The following is a 22,448-nucleotide window of genomic DNA, read 5'->3' as shown; positions in this document are numbered from 1 at the left end:
GCAAAGCGCTGCTTTGCCGCATAAATCACACCCCGCGCACTCGCCGACACAGATTTAGGCGCTAAATACACGAATAAGCGCAGAATATTTTTCTCGGAAAAATGAAAAATCGGTAAGCCTTATAGCCCAGGAAAATATTTACTCAGCCAGGTCGAATAAAGTTCTAGGAAAGCGCTTCTTTGCCGCATATATCGTGCCCCACGCACGCGCCGACGCAGGTTTAGGCGCTAAATACACGAATAAGCGCGGAATATTTTTGTCAGAAAAATGAAAAATCGGTAAGCCTATAGCCCAGGCAAATATTGACTCAGGCAGGTCGAATAAAGTTCTAGGAAAGCGCTTCTTTGCCGCATATATCGCGCCCCGCGCACGCGCCGACGCAGGTTTAGGCGCTAAATACACGAATAAGCGCCGAATATTTTTCTCAGAAAAATGAAAAATCGGTAAGCCTATAGCCCAGGAAAATATTTACTCAGCCAGGTCGAATAAAGTTCTAGGAAAGCGCTTCTTTGCCGCATATATCGCGCCCCGCGCACGCGAAGACACAGATTTAGGCGCTAAATACACGAATAAGCGCGGAATATTTTTCTCGGAAAAATGAAAAATCGGTAAGCCTATAGCCCAGGAAAATATTTACTCAGCCAGGTCGAATAAAGTTCTAGGAAAGCGCTTCTTTGCCGCATAAATCAAACCCCGCGCACTCGCCGACACAGATTTAGGCGCTAAATACACGAATAAGCGCAGAATATTTTTTCTCGGAAAAATGAAAAATCGGTAAGCCTATAGCCCAGGAAAATATTTGCTCAGCCAGGTCGAATAAAGTTCTAGGAAAGCGCTTCTTTGCCGCATATATCGCGCCCCACGCACGCACCGACGCAGGTTTAGGCGCTAAATACTCGAATAAGCGCGGAATATTTTTCTCGGAAAAATGAAAAATCGGTAAGCCTATAGCCCAGGAAAATATTTACTCAGCCAGGTCGAATAAAGTTCTAGGAAAGCGCTGCTTTTCCGCATATATCACACCCCGCCCCCTCGCCGACGCAGGTTTAGGCGCTAAATACACGAATAAGCGCCGAATATTTTTCTCAGAAAAATGAGAAATCGGTAAGCCTATAGCCCAGGAAAATATTTACTCAGCCAGGTCGAATAAAGTTCTAGGAAAGCGCTTCTTTGCCGCATATATCGCGCCCCGCGCACGCGAAGACACAGATTTAGGCGCTAAATACACGAATAAGCGCGGAATATTTTTCTCGGAAAAATGAAAAATCGGTAAGCCTATAGCCCAGGAAAATATTTACTCAGCCAGGTCGAATAAAGTTCTAGGAAAGCGCTTCTTTGCCGCATAAATCAAACCCCGCGCTCTCGCCGACACAGATTTAGGCACTAAATACACGAATAAGCGCAGAATATTTTTTCTCGGAAAAATGAAAAATCGGTAAGCCTATAGCCCAGGAAAATATTTGCTCAGCCAGGTCGAATAAAGTTCTAGGAAAGCGCTTCTTTGCCGCATATATCGCGCCCCACGCACGCGCCGACGCAGGTTTAGGCGCTAAATACTCGAATAAGCGCGGAATATTTTTCTCGGAAAAATGAAAAATCGGTAAGCCTATAGCCCAGGAAAATATTTACTCAGCCAGGTCGAATAAAGTTCTAGGAAAGCGCTGCTTTGCCGCATATATCACACCCCGCCCCCTCGCCGACGCAGGTTTAGGCGCTAAATACACGAATAAACGCGGAATATTTTTCTCGGAAAAATGAAAAATCGGTAAGCCTATAGCCCAGGCAAATATTGACTCAGCCAGGTCGAATAAAGTTCTAGGAAAGCGCTTCTTTGCACATATATCGCGCCCCGCGCACGCGCCGACACAGATTTGGGCGCTAAATACACGAATAAGCGCGGAATATTTTTCTCGGAAAAAAATATAGCCCAGGGAAGTATTTACTCAGCCAGGTCGAATAAGGTTCTAGGAAAGCGCTTCTTTGCCGCATATATCGCGCCCCGCGCACGCGCCGACACAGATTTAGGAGCTAAATACACGAATAAGCGCCGAATATTTTTCTCGGAAAAATGAAAAATCGGTAAGCCTATAGCCCAGGAAAATATTTACTCAGCCAGGTCGAATAAAGTTCTAGGAAAGCGCTTCTTTGCCGCATATATCGCGCCCCGCGCACGCGCCGAGACAGATTTAGGCGCTAAATACACGAATAAGCGCGAAATATTTTTCTCGGAAAAATGAAAAATCGGTAAGCCTATAGCCCAGGAAAATATTTACTCAGCCAGGTCGAACAAAGTTCTAGGAAAGCGCTTCTTTGCCGCATATATCACACCCCGCGCACTCGCCGACACAGATTTAGGTGCTAAATACACGAATAAGCGCGGAATATTTTTCTCGGAAAAATGAGAAATCGGTAAGCCTATAGCCCAGGAAAATATTTACTCAGGCAGGTCGAATAAAGTTCTAGGAAAGCGCTTCTTTGCCGCATATATCACGCCCCGCCCCCTCGCCGACGCAGGTTTAGGCGCTAAATACACGAATAAGCGCGGAATATTTTTCTCGGAAAAATGAAAAATCGGTAACCTATAGCCCAGGCAAATATTGACTCAGGCAGGTCGAATAAAGTTCTAGGAAAGCGCTTCTTTGCCGCATATATCGCGCCCCGCGCACGCGCCGAGACAGATTTAGGCGCTAAATACACGAATAAGCGCGAAATATTTTTCTCGGAAAAATGAAAAATCGGTAAGCCTATAGCCCAGGAAAATATTTACTCAGCCAGGTCGAATAAAGTTCTAGGAAAGCGCTGCTTTGCCGCATATATCACACCCCGCCCCCTCGCCGACGCAGGTTTAGGCGCTAAATACACGAATAAACGCGGAATATTTTTCTCGGAAAAATGAAAAATCGGTAAGCCTATAGCCCAGGCAAATATTGACTCAGCCAGGTCGAATAAAGTTCTAGGAAAGCGCTTCTTTGCACATATATCGCGCCCCGCGCACGCGCCGACACAGATTTGGGCGCTAAATACACGAATAAGCGCGGAATATTTTTCTCGGAAAAAAATATAGCCCAGGGAAGTATTTACTCAGCCAGGTCGAATAAGGTTCTAGGAAAGCGCTTCTTTGCCGCATATATCGCGCCCCGCGCACGCGCCGACACAGATTTAGGAGCTAAATACACGAATAAGCGCCGAATATTTTTCTCGGAAAAATGAAAAATCGGTAAGCCTATAGCCCAGGAAAATATTTACTCAGCCAGGTCGAATAAAGTTCTAGGAAAGCGCTTCTTTGCCGCATATATCGCGCCCCGCGCACGCGCCGAGACAGATTTAGGCGCTAAATACACGAATAAGCGCGAAATATTTTTCTCGGAAAAATGAAAAATCGGTAAGCCTATAGCCCAGGAAAATATTTACTCAGCCAGGTCGAACAAAGTTCTAGGAAAGCGCTTCTTTGCCGCATATATCACACCCCGCGCACTCGCCGACACAGATTTAGGTGCTAAATACACGAATAAGCGCGGAATATTTTTCTCGGAAAAATGAGAAATCGGTAAGCCTATAGCCCAGGAAAATATTTACTCAGGCAGGTCGAATAAAGTTCTAGGAAAGCGCTTCTTTGCCGCATATATCACGCCCCGCCCCCTCGCCGACGCAGGTTTAGGCGCTAAATACACGAATAAGCGCGGAATATTTTTCTCGGAAAAATGAAAAATCGGTAACCTATAGCCCAGGCAAATATTGACTCAGGCAGGTCGAATAAAGTTCTAGGAAAGCGCTTCTTTGCCGCATATATCGCGCCCCGCGCACGCGCCGAGACAGATTTAGGCGCTAAATACACGAATAAGCGCGAAATATTTTTCTCGGAAAAATGAAAAATCGGTAAGCCTATAGCCCAGGAAAATATTTACTCAGCCAGGTCGAATAAAATTCTAGCAAAGCGCTGCTTTGCCGCATAAATCACACCCCGCGCACTCGCCGACACAGATTTAGGCGCTAAATACACGAATAAGCGCAGAATATTTTTCTCGGAAAAATGAAAAATCGGTAAGCCTTATAGCCCAGGAAAATATTTACTCAGCCAGGTCGAATAAAGTTCTAGGAAAGCGCTTCTTTGCCGCATATATCGTGCCCCACGCACGCGCCGACGCAGGTTTAGGCGCTAAATACACGAATAAGCGCGGAATATTTTTGTCAGAAAAATGAAAAATCGGTAAGCCTATAGCCCAGGCAAATATTGACTCAGGCAGGTCGAATAAAGTTCTAGGAAAGCGCTTCTTTGCCGCATATATCGCGCCCCGCGCACGCGCCGACGCAGGTTTAGGCGCTAAATACACGAATAAGCGCCGAATATTTTTCTCAGAAAAATGAAAAATCGGTAAGCCTATAGCCCAGGAAAATATTTACTCAGCCAGGTCGAATAAAGTTCTAGGAAAGCGCTTCTTTGCCGCATATATCGCGCCCCGCGCACGCGAAGACACAGATTTAGGCGCTAAATACACGAATAAGCGCGGAATATTTTTCTCGGAAAAATGAAAAATCGGTAAGCCTATAGCCCAGGAAAATATTCACTCAGCCTGGTCGAATAAAGTTCTAGGAAAGCGCTTCTTTGCCGCATAAATCAAACCCCGCGCACTCGCCGACACAGATTTAGGCGCTAAATACACGAATAAGCGCAGAATATTTTTTCTCGGAAAAATGAAAAATCGGTAAGCCTATAGCCCAGGAAAATATTTGCTCAGCCAGGTCGAATAAAGTTCTAGGAAAGCGCTTCTTTGCCGCATATATCGCGCCCCACGCACGCACCGACGCAGGTTTAGGCGCTAAATACTCGAATAAGCGCGGAATATTTTTCTCGGAAAAATGAAAAATCGGTAAGCCTATAGCCCAGGAAAATATTTACTCAGCCAGGTCGAATAAAGTTCTAGGAAAGCGCTGCTTTGCCGCATATATCACACCCCGCCCCCTCGCCGACGCAGGTTTAGGCGCTAAATACACGAATAAGCGCCGAATATTTTTCTCGGAAAAATGAAAAATCGGTAAGCCTATAGCCCAGGCAAATATTTACTCAGCCAGGTCGAATAAAGTTCTAGGAAAGCGCTTCTTTGCCGCATATATCGCGCCCCGCGCACGCGCCGACACAGATTTGGGCGCTAAATACACGAATAAGCGCCGAATATTTTTCTCGGAAAAATGAAAAATCGGTAAGCCTATAGCCCAGGGAAATATTTACTCAGCCAGGTCGAATAAAGTTCTAAGAAAGCGCTTCGTTGCCGCATATATCGCGCCCCGCGCACGCGCCGACAGAGATTTAGGCGCTAAATACATGAATAAGCGCGAAATATTTTTCTCGGAAAAATGAAAAATCGGTAAGCCTATAGCCCAGGAAAATATTTACTCAGCCAGGTCGAATAAAATTCTAGCAAAGCGCTGCTTTGCCGCATAAATCACACCCCGCGCACTCGCCGACACAGATTTAGGCGCTAAATACACGAATAAGCGCAGAATATTTTTCTCGGAAAAATGAAAAATCGGTAAGCCTTATAGCCCAGGAAAATATTTACTCAGCCAGGTCGAATAAAGTTCTAGGAAAGCGCTTCTTTGCCGCATATATCGTGCCCCACGCACGCGCCGACGCAGGTTTAGGCGCTAAATACACGAATAAGCGCGGAATATTTTTGTCAGAAAAATGAAAAATCGGTAAGCCTATAGCCCAGGAAAATATTTACTCAGCCAGGTCGAATAAAGTTCTAGGAAAGCGCTTCTTTGCACATATATCGCGCCCCGCGCACGCGAAGACACAGATTTAGGCGCTAAATACACGAATAAGCGCGGAATATTTTTCTCGGAAAAATGAAAAATCGGTAAGCCTATAGCCCAGGAAAATATTCACTCAGCCTGGTCGAATAAAGTTCTAGGAAAGCGCTTCTTTGCCGCATAAATCAAACCCCGCGCACTCGCCGACACAGATTTAGGCGCTAAATACACGAATAAGCGCAGAATATTTTTTCTCGGAAAAATGAAAAATCGGTAAGCCTATAGCCCAGGAAAATATTTGCTCAGCCAGGTCGAATAAAGTTCTAGGAAAGCGCTTCTTTGCCGCATATATCGCGCCCCACGCACGCACCGACGCAGGTTTAGGCGCTAAATACTCGAATAAGCGCGGAATATTTTTCTCGGAAAAATGAAAAATCGGTAAGCCTATAGCCCAGGAAAATATTTACTCAGCCAGGTCGAATAAAGTTCTAGGAAAGCGCTGCTTTGCCGCATATATCACACCCCGCCCCCTCGCCGACGCAGGTTTAGGCGCTAAATACACGAATAAGCGCCGAATATTTTTCTCAGAAAAATGAGAAATCGGTAAGCCTATAGCCCAGGAAAATATTTACTCAGCCAGGTCGAATAAAGTTCTAGGAAAGCGCTTCTTTGCCGCATATATCGCGCCCCACGCACGCACCGACGCAGGTTTAGGCGCTAAATACTCGAATAAGCGCGGAATATTTTTCTCGGAAAAATGAAAAATCGGTAAGCCTATAGCCCAGGAAAATATTTACTCAGCCAGGTCGAATAAAGTTCTAGGAAAGCGCTGCTTTGCCGCATATATCACACCCCGCCCCCTCGCCGACGCAGGTTTAGGCGCTAAATACACGAATAAGCGCCGAATATTTTTCTCGGAAAAATGAAAAATCGGTAAGCCTATAGCCCAGGCAAATATTTACTCAGCCAGGTCGAATAAAGTTCTAGGAAAGCGCTTCTTTGCCGCATATATCGCGCCCCGCGCACGCCCCGACACAGATTTAGGCGCTAAATACACGAATAAGCGCCGAATATTTTTCTCGGAAAAATGAAAAATCGGTAAGCCTATAGCCCAGGGAAATATTTACTCAGCCAGGTCGAGTAAAGTTCTAGGAAAGCGCTTCTTTGCCGCATATATCGCGCCCCGCGCACGCGCCGACACAGATTTGGGCGCTAAATACACGAATAAGCGCCGAATATTTTTCTCGGAAAAATGAAAAATCGGTAAGCCTATAGCCCAGGGAAATATTTACTCAGCCAGGTCGAATAAAGTTCTAAGAAAGCGCTTCGTTGCCGCATATATCGCGCCCCGCGCACGCGCCGACAGAGATTTAGGCGCTAAATACATGAATAAGCGCGAAATATTTTTCTCGGAAAAATGAAAAATCGGTAAGCCTATAGCCCAGGAAAATATTTACTCAGCCAGGTCGAATAAAATTCTAGCAAAGCGCTGCTTTGCCGCATAAATCACACCCCGCGCACTCGCCGACACAGATTTAGGCGCTAAATACACGAATAAGCGCAGAATATTTTTCTCGGAAAAATGAAAAATCGGTAAGCCTTATAGCCCAGGAAAATATTTACTCAGCCAGGTCGAATAAAGTTCTAGGAAAGCGCTTCTTTGCCGCATATATCGTGCCCCACGCACGCGCCGACGCAGGTTTAGGCGCTAAATACACGAATAAGCGCGGAATATTTTTGTCAGAAAAATGAAAAATCGGTAAGCCTATAGCCCAGGAAAATATTTACTCAGCCAGGTCGAATAAAGTTCTAGGAAAGCGCTTCTTTGCACATATATCGCGCCCCGCGCACGCGAAGACACAGATTTAGGCGCTAAATACACGAATAAGCGCGGAATATTTTTCTCGGAAAAATGAAAAATCGGTAAGCCTATAGCCCAGGAAAATATTCACTCAGCCTGGTCGAATAAAGTTCTAGGAAAGCGCTTCTTTGCCGCATAAATCAAACCCCGCGCACTCGCCGACACAGATTTAGGCGCTAAATACACGAATAAGCGCAGAATATTTTTTCTCGGAAAAATGAAAAATCGGTAAGCCTATAGCCCAGGAAAATATTTGCTCAGCCAGGTCGAATAAAGTTCTAGGAAAGCGCTTCTTTGCCGCATATATCGCGCCCCACGCACGCACCGACGCAGGTTTAGGCGCTAAATACTCGAATAAGCGCGGAATATTTTTCTCGGAAAAATGAAAAATCGGTAAGCCTATAGCCCAGGAAAATATTTACTCAGCCAGGTCGAATAAAGTTCTAGGAAAGCGCTGCTTTGCCGCATATATCACACCCCGCCCCCTCGCCGACGCAGGTTTAGGCGCTAAATACACGAATAAGCGCCGAATATTTTTCTCAGAAAAATGAGAAATCGGTAAGCCTATAGCCCAGGAAAATATTTACTCAGCCAGGTCGAATAAAGTTCTAGGAAAGCGCTTCTTTGCCGCATATATCGCGCCCCGCGCACGCGAAGACACAGATTTAGGCGCTAAATACACGAATAAGCGCGGAATATTTTTCTCGGAAAAATGAAAAATCGGTAAGCCTATAGCCCAGGAAAATATTTACTCAGCCAGGTCGAATAAAGTTCTAGGAAAGCGCTTCTTTGCCGCATAAATCAAACCCCGCGCTCTCGCCGACACAGATTTAGGCGCTAAATACACGAATAAGCGCAGAATATTTTTTCTCGGAAAAATGAAAAATCGGTAAGCCTATAGCCCAGGAAAATATTTGCTCAGCCAGGTCGAATAAAGTTCTAGGAAAGCGCTTCTTTGCCGCATATATCGCGCCCCGCGCACGCCCCGACACAGATTTAGGCGCTAAATACACGAATAAGCGCCGAATATTTTTCTCGGAAAAATGAAAAATCGGTAAGCCTATAGCCCAGGGAAATATTTACTCAGCCAGGTCGAATAAAGTTCTAGGAAAGCGCTTCTTTGCCGCATATATCGCGCCCCGCGCACGCGCCGACACAGATTTGGGCGCTAAATACACGAATAAGCGCCGAATATTTTTCTCGGAAAAATGAAAAATCGGTAAGCCTATAGCCCAGGGAAATATTTACTCAGCCAGGTCGAATAAAGTTCTAGGAAAGCGCTTCTTTGCCGCATATTTCGCGCCCCGCGCACGCGCCGACACAGATTTAGGCGCTAAATACACGAATAAGCGCCGAATATTTTTCTCGGAAAAATGAAAAATCGGTAAGCCTATAGCCCAGGGAAATATTTACTCAGCCAGGTCGAGTAAGGTTCTAGGAAAGCGCTTCTTTGCCGCATATATCGCGCCCCGCGCACGCGCCGACGCAGGTTTAGGCGCTAAATACACGAATAAGCGCGGAATATTTTTCTCGGAAAAATGAAAAATCGGTAAGCCTATAGCCCAGGAAAATATTTACACAGCCAGGTCGAATAAAGTTCTAGGAAAGCGCTTCTTTGCGGCATATATCGCGCCCCGCGCACGCGCCGACACAGATTTAGGCGCTAAATACACGAATAAGCGCCGAATATTTTTCTCGGAAAAATGAAAAATCGGTAAGCCTATACCCCAGGAAAATATTTACTCAGCCAGGTGGAATAAAGTTCTAAGAAAGCGCTTCTTTGCCGCATACATCGCGCCCCGCGCACGCGCCGACACAGATTTAGGTGCTAAATACACGAATAAGCGCGGAATATTTTTCTCGGAAAAATGAAAAATCGGTAAGCCTATAGCCCAGGAAAATATTTACTCAGCCAGGTCGAATAAAGTTCTAGGAAAGCGCTTCTTTGCCGCATAAATCAAACCCCGCGCTCTCGCCGACACAGATTTAGGCGCTAAATACACGAATAAGCGCCGAATATTTTTCTCGGAAAAATGAAAAATCGGTAAGCCTAAAGCCCAGGAAAATATTTACTCAGCCAGGTCGAATAAAGTTCTAGGAAAGCGCTTCTTTGCCGCATATATCGCGCCTCGCGCACGCGCCGACACAGATTTAGGCGCTAAATACACGAATAAGCGCCGAATATTTTTCTCGGAAAAATGAAAAATCGGTAAGCCTATAGCCCAGGGAAATATTTACTCAGCCAGGTCGAATAAAGTTCTAGGAAAGCGCTTCTTTGCCGCATATATCGCGCCCCGCGCACGCGCCGACGCAGGTTTAGGCGCTAAATACACGAATAAGCGCCGAATATTTTTCTCGGAAAAATGAAAAATCGGTAAGCCTATAGCCCAGGGAAATATTTACTCAGCCAGGTCGAATAAGGTTCTAGGAAAGCGCTTCTTTGCCGCATATATCGCGCCCCGCGCACGCGCCGACGCAGGTTTAGGCGCTAAATACACGAATAAGCGCGGAATATTTTTCTCGGAAAAATGAAAAATCGGTAAGCCTATAGCCCAGGAAAATATTTACTCAGCCAGGTTGAATAAAGTTCTAGGAAAGCGCTTCTTTGCCGCATATAAAGCGCCCCGCGCACGCGCCGACGCAGGATTAGGCGCTAAATACACGAATAAGCGCGGAATATTTTTCTCGGAAAAATGAAAAATCGGTAAGCCTATAACCCAGGAAAATATTTACTCAGCCAGGTTGAATAAAGTTCTAGGAAAGCGCTTCTTTGCCGCATATAAAGCGCCCCGCGCACGCGCCGACGCAGGATTAGGCGCTAAATACACGAATAAGCGCGGAATATTTTTCTCGGAAAAATGAAAAATCGGTAAGCCTATAGCCCAGGAAAATATTTACTCAGCCAGGTCGAATAAAGTTCTAGGAAAGCGCTTCTTTGCCGCATATATCGCGCCCTGCGCATGCGCCGACACAGATGTAGGCGCTAAATACACGAATGAGCGCCGAATATTTTTCTCGGAAAAATGAAAAATCGGTAAGCCTATAGCCCAGGAAAATATTTACTCAGCCAGGTGGAATAAAGTTCTAGGAAAGCGCTTCTTTGCCGCATATATCGCGCCCCGCGCATGCGCCGACACAGATGTAGGCGCTAAATACACGAATGAGCGCCGAATATTTTTCTCGGAAAAATGAAAAATCGGTAAGCCTATAGCCCAGGAAAATATTTACTCAGCCAGGTGGAATAAAGTTCTAGGAAAGCGCTTCTTTGCCGCATATATCGCGCCCCGCGCATGCGCCGACACAGATGTAGGCGCTAAATACACGAATGAGCGCCGAATATTTTTCTCGGAAAAATGAAAAATCGGTAAGCCTATAGCCCAGGAAAATATTTACTCAGCCAGGTGGAATCAAGTTCTAGGAAAGCACTTCTTTGCCGCATATATCGCGCCACGCGCATGCGCCGACACAGATGTAGGCGCTAAATACACGAATGAGCGCCGAATATTTTTCTCGGAAAAATGAAAAATCGGTAAGCCTACAGCCCAGGAAAATATTGACTCAGCCAGGTGGAATCAAGTTCTAGGAAAGCGCTTCTTTGCCGCATATATCGCGCCCCGCGCATGCGCCGACACAGATGTAGGCGCTAAATACACGAATGAGCGCCGAATATTTTTCTCGGAAAAATGAAAAATCGGTAAGCCTATAGCCCAGGAAAATATTTACTCAGCCAGGTCGAATAAAGTTCTAGGAAAGCGCTGCTTTGCCGCATATATCACACCCCGCGCACGCGCCGACACAGATTTAGGCGCTAAATACACGAATAAGCGCGGAATATTTTTCTCGGAAAAATGAAAAATCGGTAAGCCTATAGCCCAGGAAAATATTTACTCAGCCAGGTCGAATGAAGTTCTAGCAAAGCGCTGCTTTGCCGCATATATCACGCCCCGCCCCCTCGCCGACGCAGGTTTAGGCGCTAAATACACGAATAAGCGCAGAATATTTTTCTCGGAAAAATGAAAAATCGGTAAGCCTATAGCCCAGGAAAATATTTACTCAGCTAGGTCGAATAAAGTTCTAGCAAAGCGCTGCTTTGCCGCATATATCACACCCCGCGCACTCGCCGACATAGATTTAGGCGCTAAATACACGAATAAGCGCAGAATATTTTTCTCGGAAAAATGAAAAATCGGTAAGCCTATAGCCCAGGAAAATACTTACTCAACCAGGTCGAATAAAGTTCTAGCAAAGCGCTGCTTTGCCGCATATATCACACCCCGCGCACTCGCCGACACAGATTTAGGCGCTAAATACACGAATAAGCGCAGAATATTTTTCTCGGAAAAATGAAAAATCGGTAAGCCTATAGCCCAGGAAAATATTCACTCAGCCAGGTCGAATAAAGTTCTCAAGAAAGTGCTGCTTTGCAGCAGATATCACGCCCCGCGCCTACACCGATGCCGATTTAAGCGATAAAATAATGAATGCGGTACTATGTTATTACCATATTACAAACGTACCCCCACTCCGTATTTAATAAATAAAATTCACCCCGAAAGAAAAATTAGGAAAGAATGTAACGTGTGCGATGGCATCATTGACATCAGACACATTCTGGCGGGCTGTCCCGCGACTCTCGCCGGCCCCGAAGAAGAATGGCTTAACTGGCACAAGATGATATCAAGTTCTTCTTATCAAGATCAACTACGGGCTGTCCAGAGGGTCCACGATAAGGCTCGGCCTGGCGGTTCCGACGAGGACTTGGCCCGCCTCGGTCTGAAAAGACCGGGCTTCAGGACACTAATAAAGTTTTGCGAATGAATGAAATGTCTTTACTCCTTTCTCAATACACAGGGTATAGTAGTAGCTTGTACATCAGATGGCAAATCAAACAACAAACTTATAATGCATTTTAAATGCATAACAATATATTTTTGGGCAATTCTTTCACAAACCGTTAGTTTTGTTTTTCCCTCAAGGAACCGTCTAGGTTGTTCCAACTGTCGATAACGCTTGGAAAAAAAGGATTGTTAAAATTATATTGGTACCCCATCACGTATATGTCAGAGATAGATTCTAATATGGATACGCACGTATAGGAACGCCTATGCGAAGGGTTTGTTTTTGCCTGCTGTGGCGGCGCTAGCAGCCTGCTGACGCGTCACCGGTTGCCCCATTGTCGGAAAATGTATCCAACATCCACCCTGTTAGCGGGATCCACATATGAGAGGTTTCAACAAGGAGGATAGTGAGAGGAAATAATGGGCACATAGTTTCCCAATATCCACCACATTTCGGCGGCCAAACGATGAGCCGGATCGCTCCTGAATTATCTGGATGATTTTTTTTTCCAGCGATCTGGGAACCGAGGTTCGAACAACCGTCCATATTGTTACAAGCGGAACACCTTGCTCGCTCGGCTACCGGAACGGTACGGCAACCACTGTCCACTCGTCGACTAGTACGTTGGCTAGCTAGGCCGTTATCGCAGCCTGCGTTCTAGCAGTTCAAGCTGTCTATCAGCGTGATGTTGCTTAGCGCTGCCGAATAGTAATACACGCTTGTATTACATATTAATCTACGCATCCGTGAGGGGCCACACGGTGATTTGACTGTGCGGAAATTAAGGAGACTACGTTACAGAACCTGAAGTGGTCAAGATTATTCCCCACTAAGGCGCGCCTCATAATTCGATCGTGGCTTTAAATAATTAGTAATAATAACAACAATAACAGGATTTATTTCCCATCAAGACAGGTGCGTGATCATCAGCCTATTTTTATACCCACTGCAGGACGAAATCCTCTCCCAGCGATAGCCAATCGCCCCTGTCTTGCGATGATTTCATCGCCCCACCTAATTTTCCGCCTTCCTCGACTTCGTTCTTGTGGCACCCATTCTGTAACTCGCATGGTCCATCACTTACCTGCCCTGCGCATTACACGCTCTGTCCAGCTCAATTTTTTTTCTCCTAATGTCAACTGGAATATCGGCCATAACAGTTTGCTTTTTAATCGACGCTGCTCTTTGCCTGTCTCTCAATTTTACGCCTAACTTTTTTTCGTTCCGTCTCCTTGCGTGGTCCGTAGCTTGTCTTTTAGCTTCTTTGTTAACCTCCCTATTTCTGCTCGATATGTTAGCACGGGCAGAATGCAAGGATCGTGCACTTTTCTGTGATGGTGGCAAGCCCGCAGTCAGGAATTTGTAATGACTGCCGTGTGCACACCAACCCATTTCTATTCTTCTGTAAATTTCCTTCCCACGATCAACGCAGAAGTAGGTTTATCTAGGTGAATTCATGATCGCCAATCAGCCTCTAGAGTTCGTTTCCTTGCCAGGCTACTGAAAATTACCTTTGTCTTCGGCATATTAAACGTACGCCCTACAAATGCACTTTCTCGGTTAAGGCCCTCAATCAATTTGTTAGGCAACACCGGAGATCAATTGCAACAATGTCATCTGCAAGTCGAAGGTTGCTGAAATATTCCCCGTTGATCCTCACTCCTAAAATTTCCCAGTCTAACAGCTTGGATATTTCTAATCTTACTTCTTCTAAGATTGAATAATTCTACTTCTGGAGAGATTGTCTGCTTGCCTGACCCCTTTCTTGACAGGTAATGTTTTACTTTTCCTGCAGAGAACAAAGAAAGCTATGGAATCGTTGTAGATATTTGCCGATATACTCACGTATGCGTCCTGTACGCCTTCATAATGCAATACTAGTATTTCTACTGAACCACATGCATTTTCATAATCTATGAAAGCCATATATAGATATTGATTGTACTCTGCAGATTTCTCAATTACCTGATTGACGACATGGATATGATCCATTGTAGAATATCCCTTCCTGAAGCCATGGCTGTTATCTCGGTAGATTGAAGTGTTGTCCTGATTCTTTGGAAATAATCTTGAATAATCTTGAAGAAAGCTAATGGGCCTATAGTTATGCAGTTATTTAACACCTCCCTTCTTATGGATTAGTATGATGTTGAGATTCTCCCAGCTCACTGGTACACTTGAATTCGTGAGGAATTGCGTATGGTTCATGGAAGGCGGAATACTAAAAAGTGAGAAACGCTTGACGTGGAACTCACCTTTTACAACAGGAAAAAGATGAGAAAATCACACATTTTACAATCCTAACAACACAGAGTTTGTCTTTATTCGAAATAAACATCGGAAAAAATAACAAGTACTTCATTCGATATCGTGCATGCCATACACAGCTACAAGAGATGTATGTACACGGGTGTACATATATCTAAAAGTACACGGGTGTTTTCGCATTTCGCCCCCATCGAAATGCGGCCGCCGTGGCCGGGATTCGATCCCGCGACCTCGTGCTCAGCAGCCCAACACCATAGCCACTGAGCGGCGGGTTACGGACGACCTAATCGTCGTTTCCGTACTGGTGAAAGTGTGGCTGCTAACCGAGGGACACGTCCGTCTCCCCGCCAGGCAGGCTGAAATAGAGTCATTCGGGAGGGAACAGCGAGGACTGGATGAGTCCCTGCTTCAGCGAGGCAGCCCCATCGAAACGTGCGAGCCGGCCACGCTGCGACGGTCTCCCGCCATGCGGAAGTCGGCTCGGCTCGGAGGACCCTGCGCGAATGTATAACAGCCAAAGAGCCTTTACTGTTCACTAGTAGGTAGTGACCTACCATGGGCTAGGTCGGAAAAGTCAATCTGCGCATTTCCGTTTATTCATCGCGTCGATAGGCGAAAGCACTTGCAGCAGCATCGGGGGTGAATGTTACGCTCAACGAGTGCTTTTGAGAAAAGTGATTGCATCTGGCTTACCTTTTTTGTCGGGGAGGTCAGTCTGCTCATTTCCGTTAATTAATCGCGTAAATCAACGTAAGCACTGACATTAGCAAGGGGAGAGAATTATACGCTGAACGAGGGCTTTTGAGAAAAGTTATTGCATCTCGCTGTGCCGACATTTTACTGGGCTTACCTTTTTCGTCGGGAAAGTCCATCTGCTCTTTTCCGTTTATTCATCACGTAAATCTGCGTAAGGATGTGCATTACCGTGTTCGTGGGGAGTGGTATACGTGCCGAACCAGTGGTTTCGAGAGAATATATTGGACTGGGATGCACCAATCTTTATTGGTCTACTGGCCTAGCATTCTTTTCGTCAGTCAGTCAATCTGGGAATGGTCCCTTTACTTATCGCATAAGCCGACGTAAACACGTGCATTACCATGGGAAGAGGTGTGTGCGCCGAACCACCGCTTTCGACGGAAGTGAATGGACCTGCCTTCGCCAACTTTTTATTGGGCCATATATAGTATTCCCTTCTTTTTCCCTAGGAAAGTCAATCTGCGCATATATTTGTTCATTCATCGCGTGAATCGTCGTCAGCAGGTGCATTGGCATGGGGAGGGATGTATGTGCTGTACCAGGGCTTTCGAGACAAGTGATTATTAGACTTGGTTGCGCCAATTCTAATAGACTGTGGACAAGAATGCGAGATGAAATGCAAGGAAGTGAGTCGACTCACGAGTGACCTTGCCGACTTATGCATCTGACTAAACCTAAATGCTAAGCTGTCCGCAAAGCTCGAGGAACTACCACCGCTTTTATTTCGTGCTAGCATAAAGCCGAATTTTTAACGTAGAAGTGAACCAACGAAGTAAAACAGTTAAAGTAGGATCAGCGGAGAAAAAAGGACATCTCTGAGTGACGTCAAGAAGTCGCCGACACTTTTCCCGCTCTTGTTGGCAGTGGCTATAGCTTTCGATACGGTGAACTACAGCTAACATCAACAGGCATTTATAACTTTAGTCAGTTAAAAGTGGGCTATAGGACTTACATCTTCGCTAAGGAGGCTTCACCACCACCCACCACGCATACGATCCGAGTGACTTTTATGTACTTCAACGATATGAATCGCCTTTTCCTCATTTAACATCACGTTGTCACCGCACCCTCCCTCGTCCTAACCTCATAACTTCCGCCCTCCCTCATCTCAGCTTCACCAAACTTGCCAAAGGCGATGCTCACCTCACCCTCAGTTCATCATGTGAGGGTTATGGCATATGAGGGTGAGGAAGGCCTTCGTGAGGGTGCCTGGTCGTAATACAGTCGTCGCCATGCCCTCGTCGTCATACCGTGGTCGTGACGTCATCGCGGTCGTTCTATCGTCGTCATCTAACTCTCGTCATGCCGTAAACGCCGCAGTCGTGGTCATACCGTTGTCGCCATGCCGTGGTCGTAACGCTACCATTTTACCATGGTCATCACTTCAGAAACGTCATCCCACTGTCGTCCTGCCGCCGTCGTCATACTGTCTTCGTCCTTCCATCCACGCCAACCCTTCTTTGTCATTCCTTTGTGGTTATGCTGTCGTCATCCAAGCGTGATTGCGGCGCCGTTGTCATGCCATCGTCGTCATACAAGCTTCGTGATAGTTTTCTTTGCGCCATTGTCGTCATTAGCTCGTGGTGGTAGAAGAGTAGAGTAGAGTGAGTGAGTGAGTGAGTGAGTGAGTGAGTGAGTGAGTGAGTGAGTGAGTGAGTGAGTGAGTGAGTGAGTGAGTGAGTGAGTGAGTGAGTGAGTGAGTGAGTGAGTGAGTGAGTGAGTGAGCGAGTGAGTGAGTGAGTGAGTGAGTGAGTGAGAACGGAACTGTTACAAAAGGAAAAAGCAGCTCCGCCGGGAAGCCTACTGGAAAGTCTATTCATGACGCTACTGCTGTACTTACATGACGACTGTGGAGTTCATCAAATCTGACTACCATCGGAATACGCGCCCCCGACAAGTGAACATTTTCTTTCGTTAGGTTTTCACACACCAAAACGATGTGGCACTCTAAAATCGAAAATGTGCTTCAAGATGCTTGAATTTTAAGCCGTTCTAAAGTTGAATCATATGAGAAGTTGAAAAAAAGAACATTACCGTGGCAGGAACAACGTACTGTACTTTTATTTCTCTTATTTGGTTTTACATACTGCAGCACTGCTAGGGTAGAAGTGGGGAATTACACAGTTCTATATTGACACGCGGACTCGTTTATCTTTTTCGGGTGAGCGCTTTTCACCGCCTAACAAATGTTATCACTCAGCGCTGGACGCGCCTGCATGTATCGGAAGTTTCTGGAATGTCATCGATAGTTCTATCCGCTGTCTGTTGTCACCGAACCTTGTGTAATCTGACTGCATGTATGCACGAGGCGAATGGTGCAGCACTTCCTGGAAGACACGCGGGCACCAGCAATTACTCTGGAACGTTCGATGGCTCGTGTATAAAAGCCGACGCGCTTGACCGGCAGATCAGATTTTCGACGATTGCCGAATGTGTTCGCCGCTACCGTTGTTCTTTGAGTGTAGCCTGTTCTTAAGGGCACAGGGTTGCCCAATGAAACGCTAATTTCGTCATTCACAGTTTTGCTGCCTTCTTCACCGTCACTAGTACGTGACATTATGCAGTATATAAAAAGTAGCAGCACGAGAGCGAAAAACATAAGCAAGCAACAAAATATAGATCAATAACATTCAAGTTTAAGTAAGAAATCATCCAACTGAAGAGAACGAATGCCACCAGCAAGCGAGTTCCAATATTCAAGGTTAAAGGGGAAAAAAAAAGAAAGGAAAGAGAAGGAACTAGCATTAGTTCGTGACCGATAGGGTAAAATATTAAGATGGTAAGACTTCCTAGATGATGACGGTTCCCCAAGTTTTATGTATGAACTACGCGAATTAATTTATAAGCGCAAAAGATATAAGGATTATATGTTGCGACGGATGCTGAGAGTAGTTTGATTTAACTCTAAAAGTTTTAAAGACGGAGAAAAAGTTGCTGTCATGACGATGGCATATGAACTTGCAATACATTCTTTGCGGACCATTTCCAACTTCACGGTGTCTGATTTCTAATGTGGATTCCATACCACACATACATATTCCAGAAGTGGCCGTATAACTGATTCGTAAGCGACTGCTTTAGTATTTAGAGGACCTATGCGCAAAGTACGCCATAAGTAGCCTGGTTTTGAGTGCCTTGTTAGAAATATAATTTATATGATGAGACCAGAACATGTTATTAGTAAAATAAAGACCCAGGTATGTATATACGGATACTTTTTCCAGTGAGCAACTATTAAATGCATAAGGAAACGTGGATGGAAGCTAACGCCTACAAAATGACACATACACAGTTTTCTTAAAAATTTAAAGTCGTTTGGCAGGTTTTGTACAAATGGCAGAAGTTATCGAAATAATCATTAAGAAGAATATGATCTTTAGGTAAATTTATAGTTTGATAAAGCACACAGTTGTCCGCGTATAAGCCTATTTTGACTGGTATGTTAGAAGGCAAGTAATCAATATACGGCGACAAGGGTAATTAATTACCCCAGGACGGAACCCTGCGGCACACCGGACGTTACGTCAACAGCAGAAGAGAGAGCGTTCCTGAAAGAAACGTGTCTTGAACGGCCGGTGAGAAAACTGGCGATCCAGTTAACAAGAGAAGGATTGTTTAATATTGAGTCAAGCTTGCATATAAGTTTTTAGTGAGTCACTGCATCAAAAGCTTTGGAGAGGTCGAAAAGGTATATCATCGATTTGGCGACCTAAATCAAGCGCACTAATAATGTCGTGACTAAATTTTATGAATTGAGTAATAGTACTGCAGTGTCATGTATTACTCCAGTGCGCTGGAGCAATACTTAACATAATAGTGCAAAGAAACAAGCAAAAACCATGACCATGCGGGCGAGAGAACAACACCAGACAACGAGCGTCTGAGCGGACAATAGTAGTTCCTTCAAGTTAACAGATACCTGCGCGAAAAGCAGAGTGCGGATGAGCATACCGCCGTCGCTGCAGTTGCCTCGCCCACTGAAGCCAAGAGCGTATGGTACGGGCTTTATATCCCGGTTCGAAGATGTAACGGGATCATGCTGACCGGTATCGGAAACGTCCAGAATAATGATTTAGAAAGAATGACTAACAATAAATAAAGTGATTTCGCGCTTATCGAAATAGTAAGTCGATTGTTACAGGGCTAAAAGCAATTAGTGCCGACTGACTTGAGGACAGCCAGAATAAAACAGCTACAAAAAAAAAAAGGAAAGGAAGAAAGATGCAGTTAATAATTACCGGACAATATCACTAACTTCAACGGTTTGTAAATTACTCGAGCATGTACTTCATAATCATATTTCTGGATTTTTGATTGCCCATAATGCGGTATCTGATTGTCAACAAGGATTCAGAAAAGGCTATCCGATTTGTACACAATTAGTACACTGTTCACGATTTTGCACTGACAATTAACAATGGTGTCCAGACAGATACAATTTTTATGGATTTTGCTAAAGCATTCGATAAAGTGTCATATAAAAAATTAATTTTTAGACTAGAAAACATGCTTCAAAACTCGCAGTTAACTAATTGGATCTGAGCTTACCTCAATAACCGCCAGGAATTTATTATATTTAAAGATAAATGCTCTGATATAGCTTTCCGTGAAATCTGGCGTCCCCCAGTAATCGGTGCTTGGACCGCTTCTTTTTCTTCTGTTTATAAAGGACATTGTCAATGACATATCTTTTAACATAAAACTGTGTGCAGATGACTGTGTTGCTTGTTCTCAGGTAAAAATCTGTAATGGTCAATTAACGTTAAACGCCGTATTTCAAAAAGTAATCGCTTTGTGTGACACTTGACAGATGCCTATAAACTATGAGAAAACCGTATTCGTGCGCATTTCACATAAAAAGGAGCCCCTTATGTTCCAACATATTTCGAACCATAAATTTATCAGCGAGTTGCAGCGCTAGAAGTATCTGGGGGTTTGGATTACTAATAATCTCTCCTGGAATAAACACACCGATTGTGTTGTAGCCTGTGCTAGCACTACATATGCACTTCCCTTTCTAAGGAATGCTTTCAAGTGCTTCGCTTCTAGTGTTCGCTTGCTGGCGTACAAATCCACAGTGCTACCAATACTTTGATTACGTAGTCATCGTTTGGGAGCCATTCACGTTGTCTAATATAAACAACATTGAAAACATAAAAAAAAGGCTGCCCGTTTTGCCTATAACTGTGGCGGTCGAACATCTGTAAGTGCACTGCTAGCGAGAGCAACTCTACCGCCCATAAGTGAAAGAAATAGAGCTTCTCGTCTCAAATGTTTATATCAATTAATTTATATCAACCGACACTATAGTACAGACTTCAACAAATTACTGTCTTTCTCTTCAGGTTATGCCACGCGGCAACGTCACAATCTCACTATTGCACTCTTTCAATAGCGCAATAATTGATTTAAAAATTAGTTTTTTTTCCTAGGACTATCAGAAACTGGAACAGTCTGACTAATGAAGTTGTTCTACAACCATCTCTTGAAATGTTTGCCACTCGTCTCTAACAGCTCACTGAGCTTCAGGTTTTGCAGTTGTTTACTAACATTGACATTGGCATTGCTCTGAATTTGACTATATCCTACACTTATCTCTCTGAAAATATTTGTATTATATCTATAACGGTCCACTAAATTCTTTTCTGGTTTGCTTGCATTTCATTTTCCAAGCGTTAGATATTGTATTGCGTTAGATATTGTATAACCTGTAACACTTAAACTTGTGCAATTCTGTGTTTATACTTGTATTTTCCGCTCATATCGTATTTGATTGGTTTTTGCTAAATATTGCATGCTTGCCATAACATTTTCATTTGTACTACCCCTGATTGCAACCGCCACACTGCTAAAATCGCTGGATGGCATTGCAGCATCTATAAGTAAATCAAAATAGAAGAAACTAAATTTCAGCAACGCTGCATGAACTTTGCGCCATAGCAATGAACCCACGAAAGCGTCTGCGTATCTCTCACCCCCTGTGCAGCCCTTGATTGATGCAGCTAAGTGTTGTAATAAATAATAAGAGAAGTCACTTGGAAACCTACTTCACTCAGGAATTTAATAGCGCCTTAATTTGGCCCGAATGCGGAAAGGGAGCTTTGAATATCAGTCGAATAGTTCTTGCTCGTAGGTAAGTATTCGGCTCGAGAATTTGATATTGGACAGTCTTTATACTTTCGCACACTTGATCTGGCCGAATTTCGGCACGATTACTGCCTGTATGAGGCCGTCATTTGTGCATATGATGCCTTACCGCGATAGCAACGTTTATTAAGTTAAGGCAATGCAAATTACATAAAAGTGTTTCATATGTGTGTCTAACTCATGCATTGGGCAGTTCTCTTGCTTACGTGATTTGAATATGCTTACATGCATATGATTTGAAATGTGAATTCATTAAATTATGGGGTTTTACGCGCCAAGACCACTTCCTGATCATGAGGCACGCCACAGTGGAGGGCTCCGGAAATTTCGACCACCTGGGGTTCTTTAACCTGCACCTAAATCTAAGTACACGGGTGTTTTCGCATTTCGCCTCCATCGAAGTGCGGCCGCCGTGGCCAGGATTCGATCCCGCGACTTCGTGCTCAGCAGCCCAACACCATAGCCACTGAGCAACCACGGCGGTTTGAAATGTGAATCATATACATACAATTTGATATTGCTCCTTGTCAATGTAGCTATCGGCTGCCACATCCTTCTTGCTCAAAACATAATTATTTGATTTATTGACTGATTCAGTTATTCATTCAATATGCCACAAATACACGTTAATTCTTCTCTTATGTCCAATTTTTTTCCGAATATTCAATTCGACAATACAAATATTCACACACCTTATCGCGTATTAATCATTGCAGCATTTTACTTTTAATCACTGGCCAAAAATACGTCATCTAGCACAGAGTTCCAAGTCAGCCTTTCTGCTCAGTGTAAAGCAAATAAATGATTGCCGACCGGCTAGATTAAT

This window comes from Dermacentor variabilis, chromosome 5 (genome assembly GCF_050947875.1).
Source record: "Dermacentor variabilis isolate Ectoservices chromosome 5, ASM5094787v1, whole genome shotgun sequence".
NCBI classification, from domain to species: domain Eukaryota; kingdom Metazoa; phylum Arthropoda; class Arachnida; order Ixodida; family Ixodidae; genus Dermacentor; species Dermacentor variabilis.
This window is presented reverse-complemented; position numbering follows the sequence as displayed.